Genomic DNA, 8,964 nt, shown 5'->3' with positions numbered 1-8,964 from the left:
TAAATCCGTTAAGTTTTGTTTTGTTTTTTAGTTGTTAGTTACAAAGAAGGTTGCAACCTCTCTTTTAATTTAACACTTGCGTGTTATACTTATATCATATTCTTTCAAATTAGCACCAAATCATTAGAATGAGTATAATAACAGATAATCATATTGCTTACAATGACGTTGCTTCACCATGATATTACCATGAACAATCTAGTATCACAACTAAAATATGTACATTGTATTTTTTTTTTTATAAGCTGTCAATTTTCTGCTTATTTTTTCGTAATAAGTGTTCAAAACAATGATTGGTTGAATTCAAATTATCTCTTTTAAACTGGGAATGGTTTAATAGATTGAAAACATTTTCCTTTTTGTTCAATGTTATTTTAAAAAGTTTAGTCGAAAAATATTTTCAGTTCTCAATGAAAATTTACTGATGACGTCATTGGAAATCCAAAAAAGAAATCAATATGATGGTAGGTTCGGATTTTAAATCCAAAACAAGTTTACATCTAAATATTCTGGTAACTACTAGATACATGTTAATGAAAGTGTGCTCATTAGATTCAACCTACAAAACTGTATAAGAATAAATTGAAAACCCAATAGATGTCTTCCCAATACAAACACCGTGCTGCCATTAGTTTGTCTCTTCGTACCACTGCACACCAAGGAGATTATTGAGTTTACAAAGCTCGCCAAATATACTGTTTACAAAGTTGACAAGGCTTTCAAGGAGTCTAAAATAAATAAAGGCAAATTACAAAAGATGATTAATTGTCTGATGTAGTTTTGAATTATTTTTGGGTTGATATTGTATAATTGACTCATCGGATTTCACAGACAACAAGCTACAATACTTAATACATGTTCTCCACGCTCTTTGGGTATTTGAATGCATACTTAATATTTTCTTCTTTTCCTACTAAGATAGATTATTAATTCTCCTCTATTATAGTCCCAGTCCAAGTAGATGCGTTGTTTTATTTTGAAATGACCGTATTCTCCCACGAACAATCAAGGAATGGCTCATTTGTCAACAAACGAGCTGAACACAACATGATCATGTGTACAAATCTATGATGCCCTTAATACAGAAAGAAATACTATTATGGTGAATCTGATATTTTCTAATAGTTGCCCCAAAAAGAAAGTAGCATTATACGATTTATATTTACAATATGGAATAACATTTCTACGCTCCTTCATGCATATTGCATAATGATAAGCAAGGGCAGTATATAAATATCATCTTCCAAGGGCGTGTCCCGTGTGTGCGAGAGAGTAATGTAACGTTGAATAAATATACTCTTATGTTTTCTAAGCATAACAATATGTGTCAGCCGTGATCGTATAGTGGTTAGTACCCTGCGTTGTGGCCGCAGTAACCCAGGTTCGAATCCTGGTCACGGCACTCCTTTTTCGTGATTTTTTGCACATTTTCCAAGTTAGTAATTCGTTCCTTCCAGCGATAAAATAAGTAATACAACGATTAACTTACAAAAGTAAAACAGCGTTCATGTATTTTTAGTGGTACACTGATGAATTAATATGTGAAAAACACTAGGTAATTTAATTGGTATAAGAGAACGAATAGAGATTAAACGTGATTAAAAGAGCCTAAACGAAATAATTCATACTTGATTATTATATCTAGATATTTTACGTCAATTCTTTGTTTTATAATAAATGATCTAAATTCATAACGGTTCTAGAAATTTGTTCGGTGGTTATGTCTGCGGATAATACCAACTACCGACATACAAGCATTTTGAATGGTAATATTCGACATTAGATTAAAAAATATTTGAAAATATTATAAGATTTGATTACCATTCAAATGACGTATAAGAGGTACAAATTAGAGGTTGTTATGGGTAATTAAAATATTGCTTGAAAATAAAAAAACATTTCTAATGATGTGAACAAATATTATATGTTACCAATAGAGTTTCACTAAGTTTGATTCATAATATAGAAGAAACATTATTTAGCATGACAATATTAGTCAGAGTTGGAAGTGTAGCAAACTTTGAAGGAAAACAATAAAATTATTCAGCTCAGAGTTGACTTGTAGACTTTTTTTTTTTTTTAAATATCAACAAAATAATTTGACCTTCTTATGTAAAATTTTGCAAGATAAAATATTTATTTTGAATACAATGAATTTTTATAGATAATGACGAAATAATTAAGCGGAAAGTTAGAATTATGAATATTAACATGAAAACGTTAGATTTGTAATTGTTCAAAATACAAATATTCAAATCAATATCTTATACTGTATAGATGTATTATACAATGAATTATTATGTTATATCTTACAAATCCTATTTCGAACTCTTTCCTGGATGTTATGCATGCGGTATGTAATCTAATAATTCTGAAATTTGTATGCAAAATATTAATGAAACAAATTCCTGCAGGATCTGTTAAAATAATTTATTTATATTCTACAATACAAACAGTGTTAATAATAAATACACATAGAGATCAAAAGTAGATCAAATAAATAAAAAGTAACAGGACAATTACGTTTAAAAAATATTAATGAACACTATCTTTCATATTTTTTGTCCTGAAGTAAAAAATAGCTGATATAATATTCAAAAAAATATCTAAACAGTAGCTAAACTAAATAGAAAAGACGATGTCTTCCTATTATTGACTTGATGAGATTAAAATATTGCCCAGACATCCAAAGAACAAATGTTTTGATATCCATGCCCATGCCCATGCCCAGAACGAAGAGGATGACAGAGGGAACACTTAATTCTTCCACGTGTAATGAGAAGTCAATAGCTAATTATCCAACAAAAAAATTGTGACCAGGAGAAGTATTTTTATTTCTTTTATAAGCTCCAAATAACATATTTGCCTTTATTAATTTAGAAGAAATATCTTTTGTCACACAAACTTTTGAATTTTGATAAATTATATCAGCTGAAAACAAGAACAAAAAATCTGTAGATTGTATTTGAATGCAACTCATCAAGAGTTACAACTGTCAAGCTAGTATAGCTAGGAACGGTTGCAACAATTGAGTTATCAATTCAAAATAATTGTTCCATATTCATAATATTATATACGAGAAATTAACTCTCAAAAACAACTTATAATTTTCTGCCCTGGCCAAAATCCCATACTTGATTTTAAGTGTGATTATGAAAAATATTAAAGAAAAATAAACTTATACAGTAAATTTGGAATACTTGTTGCAAATATTCCCTATGTCAGACATTTCTCCAATATGTTTGAGTTTAGGACTTAATCAAATTATATTAATTGATAACAAAAGAATTAATAATCGCAATGATTTATTTCACAGGAGAAACATCAAAAAACTGTAAGGCTTTCTAGAAAGTAAAACTGATTCTACGCCTCAAAAATACTTTTATCCAATATTTGAGAGAAAAGTTCACAAAACTAATTCACTTTTGTCAACAATACTCTACATTGTAATATACAAAAGTGATATATATATTAAATAGCAGTAGCTTTTTTATTTTACAGAAACAGGGATCAATGCAACTGCCCATTGCTGCAACTGACCCCGGTCTCTTCTACATATCCTGTTCCGAAAAATATCGTGTATAATGATTTTTGATTGAAAAGGTTTGGGTTTTCTAGAATAGCCTTCGCTTCTTCCTATAGAAGAGAGTGAATCAAAAGAAAGCTGCCGTGACCAGGATTCGAACCTGGGTTACTGCGGCCACAACGCAGGGTACTAACCACTATACGATCACGGCTGACTTTTTGATGGAAGCATTTTGAAGATATAGATATTTTTATTCGACATTATAGTACCCTTTCTCACTCACAAGACACACTCTCGGATGATGATATTAAAACTGTATTAGTTAGCCTACTTCAATGATTCCATCACACATCAACTTTTTCTTTCCTTTTTTTACAGGAAATCTTAGCGGATGAGTTAAAAAAGGCATCAGAAAAAAATTAAAAAATTATATTCATTGTAATCACATAACATATACTGTATTTATTGTTAACTTTTTTGGTTGTTAAAAAATAATAGAGATCCACAATAAAAAGGTTTATATATGTATATGAGAAAAAAAATTCAAATTGAATCACATCACTAATTAGAAATGCTTCCTTGCATCATGATTTAAAATCTTTTAACCCCAAATTGTCAAACAATTCTCCAAAACTTTATTACTTCCTAGTTGGTTTGATAATATATTTATGAATAATTAATTCAATTTTCTTTTGTTCTTTAATACTTCTTTTCTTTTTAACTTGTCCATTATTTATAACTCTACTCTTCTTGAACTGTAGTTTCCTCAACTGTGTTAATGGGCTGAACAAAGGAGTTTCCATAGGGGAAGGTGTAGTATGTATGGAGAGGGATAGTGGAAGTATCTGTTGTAAGTAGGGGCTTCAAAAGGAGCAGCAGAGTAGTAAAGAGGAGCGTGAGAAGGACTCATACTAGAGTAAGCAAAGCCCTTGAATGAGGGACCAACAGAATAATAAGGATAGGCAATGGGGACAAAATGGGCGCTTAGCAGCTTTGGAAATGGCCTTGGCATTCTTGTAAATGCTCATGAATTCCATTTTGGCTTCTGCAACATCAGTGGAGTCTGCCAAATAGGAATTCACGAATGGAAAAGGGCTAATTTTGCATGCTTTTCCGCAGTGGATTAATCAAATGCAGCTTGGAAGGTGGTTTTGGCTTCCTTGACCTCAGGAGTATCTTATTATGGGGCAGACATAGCTCCAGCAATGAAAAAAGCAGAAACGAGCTGGAAAACATAATATAAAATTCATTATTACCTAATTTTTCTCCAATCAAAAGGAAAAAACATTTTTTAAAGAGATAATGAATCAATTACCAAGATATTCATGATAAATGATTTAAATGTGATGATGATGACTGGAGCTCAAAATGAAAACTGATGTGCTTGGATACATAAACATAGGGTTTATATTCTTTACTTATCATTACTTTGAGTCATGAGGGGTAATTGCCCTTCCACGCCAACTCGGCACCTCCATAAATCATCATATACACACTATCCTAACCAACCTACAACAATAACAAAAAAAGTAAAAAAGTGGGTTAGTTAAAGGGATATTCGAGTATGAAGCCATCAACAACAGTATCTATAATATCTAGTTTTCTTATATATTTCGTGCTAATTGTAGGCAGAATTTGTTTTGTATGTAAATCCGTTAAGTTTTGTTTTGTTTTTTAGTTGTTAGTTACAAAGAAGGTTGCAACCTCTCTTTTAATTTAACACATTTGCGTGTTATACTTATATCATATTCTTACAAATTAGCACCAAATCATTAGAATGAGTATAATAACAGATAATCATATTGCTTACAATGACGTTGCTTCACCATGATATTACCATGAACAATCTAGTATCACAACTAAAATATGTACATTGTATTTTTTTTTTTGATAAGCTGTCAATTTTCTGCTTATTTTTTCGTAATAAGTGTTCAAAACAATGATTGGTTGAATTCAAATTATCTCTTTTTAAACTGGGAATGGTTTAATAGATTGAAAACATTTTCCTTTTTGTTCAATGTTATTTTAAAAAGTTTAGTCGAAAAATATTTTCAGTTCTCAATGAAAATTTACTGATGACGTCATTGGAAATCCAAAAAAGAAATCAATATGATGGTAGGTTCGGATTTTAAATCCAAAACAAGTTTACATCTAAATATTCTGGTAACTACTAGATACATGTTAATGAAAGTGTGCTCATTAGATTCAACCTACAAAACTGTATAAGAATAAATTGAAAACCCAATAGATGTCTTCCCAATACAAACACCGTGCTGCCATTAGTTTGTCTCTTCGTACCACTCGCACACCAAGGAGATTATTGAGTTTACAAAGCTCGCCAAATATACTGTTTACAAAGTTGACAAGGCTTTCAAGGAGTCTAAAATAAATAAAGGCAAATTACAAAAGATGATTAATTGTCTGATGTAGTTTTGAATTATTTTTGGGTTGATATTGTATAATTGACTCATCGGATTTCACAGACAACAAGCTACAATACTTAATACATGTTCTCCACGCTCTTTGGGTATTTGAATGCATACTTAATATTTTCTTCTTTTCCTACTAAGATAGATTATTAATTCTCCTCTATTATAGTCCCAGTCCAAGTAGATGCGTTGTTTTATTTTGAAATGACGGTATTCTCCCACGAACAATCAAGGAATGGCTCATTTGTCAACAAACGAGCTGAACACAACATGATCATGTGTACAAATCTATGATGCCCTTAATACAGAAAGAAATACTATTATGGTGAATCTGATATTTTCTAATAGTTGCCCCAAAAAAGAAAGTAGCATTATACGATTTATATTTACAATATGGAATAACATTTCTACGCTCCTTCATGCATATTGCATAATGATAAGCAAGGGCAGTATATAAATATCATCTTCCAAGGGCGTGTCCCGTGTGTGCGAGAGAGTAATGTAACGTTGAATAAATATACTCTTATGTTTTCTAAGCATAACAATATGTGTCAGCCGTGATCGTATAGTGGTTAGTACCCTGCGTTGTGGCCGCAGTAACCCAGGTTCGAATCCTGGTCACGGCACTCCTTTTTCGTGATTTTTTGCACATTTTCCAAGTTAGTAATTCGTTCCTTCCAGCGATAAAATAAGTAATACAACGATTAACTTACAAAAGTAAAACAGCGTTCATGTATTTTTAGTGGTACACTGATGAATTAATATGTGAAAAACACTAGGTAATTTAATTGGTATAAGAGAACGAATAGAGATTAAACGTGATTAAAAGAGCCTAAACGAAATAATTCATACTTGATTATTATATCTAGATATTTTACGTCAATTCTTTGTTTTATAATAAATGATCTAAATTCATAACGGTTCTAGAAATTTGTTCGGTGGTTATGTCTGCGGATAATACCAACTACCGACATACAAGCATTATGGTAATATTCGACATTAGATTAAAAAATATTTGAAAATATTATAAGATTTGATTACCATTCAAATGACGTATAAGAGGTACAAATTAGAGGTTGTTATGGGTAATTAAAATATTGCTTGAAAATAAAAAAACATTTCGAATGATGTGAACAAATATTATATGTTACCAATAGAGTTTCACTAAGTTTGATTCATAATATAGAAGAAACATTATTTAGCATGACAATATTAGTCAGAGTTGGAAGTGTAGCAAACTTTGAAGGAAAACAATAAAATTATTCAGCTCAGAGTTGACTTGTAGACTTTTTTTTTTAAATATCAACAAAATAATTTGACCTTCTTATGTAAAATTTTGCAAGATAAAATATTTATTTTGAATACAATGAATTTTTATAGATAATGACGAAATAATTAAGCGGAAAGTTAGAATTATGAATATTAACATGAAAACGTTAGATTTGTAATTGTTCAAAATACAAATATTCAAATCAATATCTTATACTGTATAGATGTATTATACAATGAATTATTATGTTATATCTTACAAATCCTATTTCGAACTCTTTCCTGGATGTTATGCATGCGGTATGTAATCTAATAATTCTGAAATTTGTATGCAAAATATTAATGAAACAAATTCCTGCAGGATCTGTTAAAATAATTTATTTATATTCTACAATACAAACAGTGTTAATAATAAATACACATAGAGATCAAAAGTAGATCAAATAAATAAAAAGTAACAGGACAATTACGTTTAAAAAATATTAATGAACACTATCTTTCATATTTTTTGTCCTGAAGTAAAAAATAGCTGATATAATATTCAAAAAAAATATCTAAACAGTAGCTAAACTAAATAGAAAAGACGATGTCTTCCTATTATTGACTTGATGAGATTAAAATATTGCCCAGACATCCAAAGAACAAATGTTTTGATATCCATGCCCATGCCCATGCCCAGAACGAAGAGGATGACAGAGGGAACACTTAATTCTTCCACGTGTAATGAGAAGTCAATAGCTAATTATCCAACAAAAAATTGTGACCAGGAGAAGTATTTTTATTTCTTTTATAAGCTCCAAATAACATATTTGCCTTTATTAATTTAGAAGAAATATCTTTTGTCACACAAACTTTTGAATTTTGATAAATTATATCAGCTGAAAACAAGAACAAAAAATCTGTAGATTGTATTTGAATGCAACTCATCAAGAGTTACAACTGTCAAGCTAGTATAGCTAGGAACGGTTGCAACAATTGAGTTATCAATTCAAAATAATTGTTCCATATTCATAATATTATATACGAGAAATTAACTCTCAAAAACAACTTATAATTTTCTGCCCTGGCCAAAATCCCTTACTTGATTTTAAGTGTGATTATGAAAAATATTAAAGAAAAATAAACTTATACAGTAAATTTGGAATACTTGTTGCAAATATTCCCTATGTCAGACATTTCTCCAATATGTTTGAGTTTAGGACTTAATCAAATTATATTAATTGATAACAAAAGAATTAATAATCGCAATGATTTATTTCACAGGAGAAACATCAAAAAACTGTAAGGCTTTCTAGAAAGTAAAACTGATTCTACGCCTCAAAAATACTTTTATCCAATATTTGAGAGAAAAGTTCACAAAACTAATTCACTTTTGTCAACAATACTCTACATTGTAATATACAAAAGTGATATATATATTAAATAGCAGTAGCTTTTTTATTTTACAGAAACAGGGATCAATGCAACCGCCCATTGCTGCAACTGACCCCGGTCTCTTCTACATATCCTGCTCCGAAAAAATATCGTGTATAATGATTTTTGATTGAAAAGGTTTGGGTTTTCTAGAATAGCCTTCGCTTCTTCCTATAGAAGAGAGTGAATCAAAAGAAAGCTGCCGTGACCAGGATTCGAACCTGGGTTACTGCGGCCACAACGCAGGGTACTAACCACTATACGATCACGGCTGACTTTTTGATGGAAGCATTTTGAAGATATAGATATTTTTATTCGACATTATAG

At 30.3% G+C, this 8,964-nt stretch overlaps 2 non-coding genes across 2 annotated transcripts; both read left to right on the top strand.

Annotated features, from left to right (window-relative positions):
* Positions 1-1,330: 1,330 nt before the first annotated feature.
* Positions 1,331-1,402, top strand: TRNAH-GUG (transfer RNA histidin (anticodon GUG)). Its single transcript has one exon. It is a non-coding gene; the product is annotated as a tRNA-His (tRNA).
* A 5,107-nt stretch (positions 1,403-6,509) lies between these two features.
* Positions 6,510-6,581, top strand: TRNAH-GUG (transfer RNA histidin (anticodon GUG)). Its single transcript has one exon. It is a non-coding gene; the product is annotated as a tRNA-His (tRNA).
* The last annotated feature ends 2,383 nt before the right edge of the window (positions 6,582-8,964 follow it).

Source organism: Lepeophtheirus salmonis, chromosome 3 (assembly GCF_016086655.4).
Source record: "Lepeophtheirus salmonis chromosome 3, UVic_Lsal_1.4, whole genome shotgun sequence".
NCBI classification, from domain to species: domain Eukaryota; kingdom Metazoa; phylum Arthropoda; class Copepoda; order Siphonostomatoida; family Caligidae; genus Lepeophtheirus; species Lepeophtheirus salmonis.
This window is presented reverse-complemented; position numbering and strand designations above follow the sequence as displayed.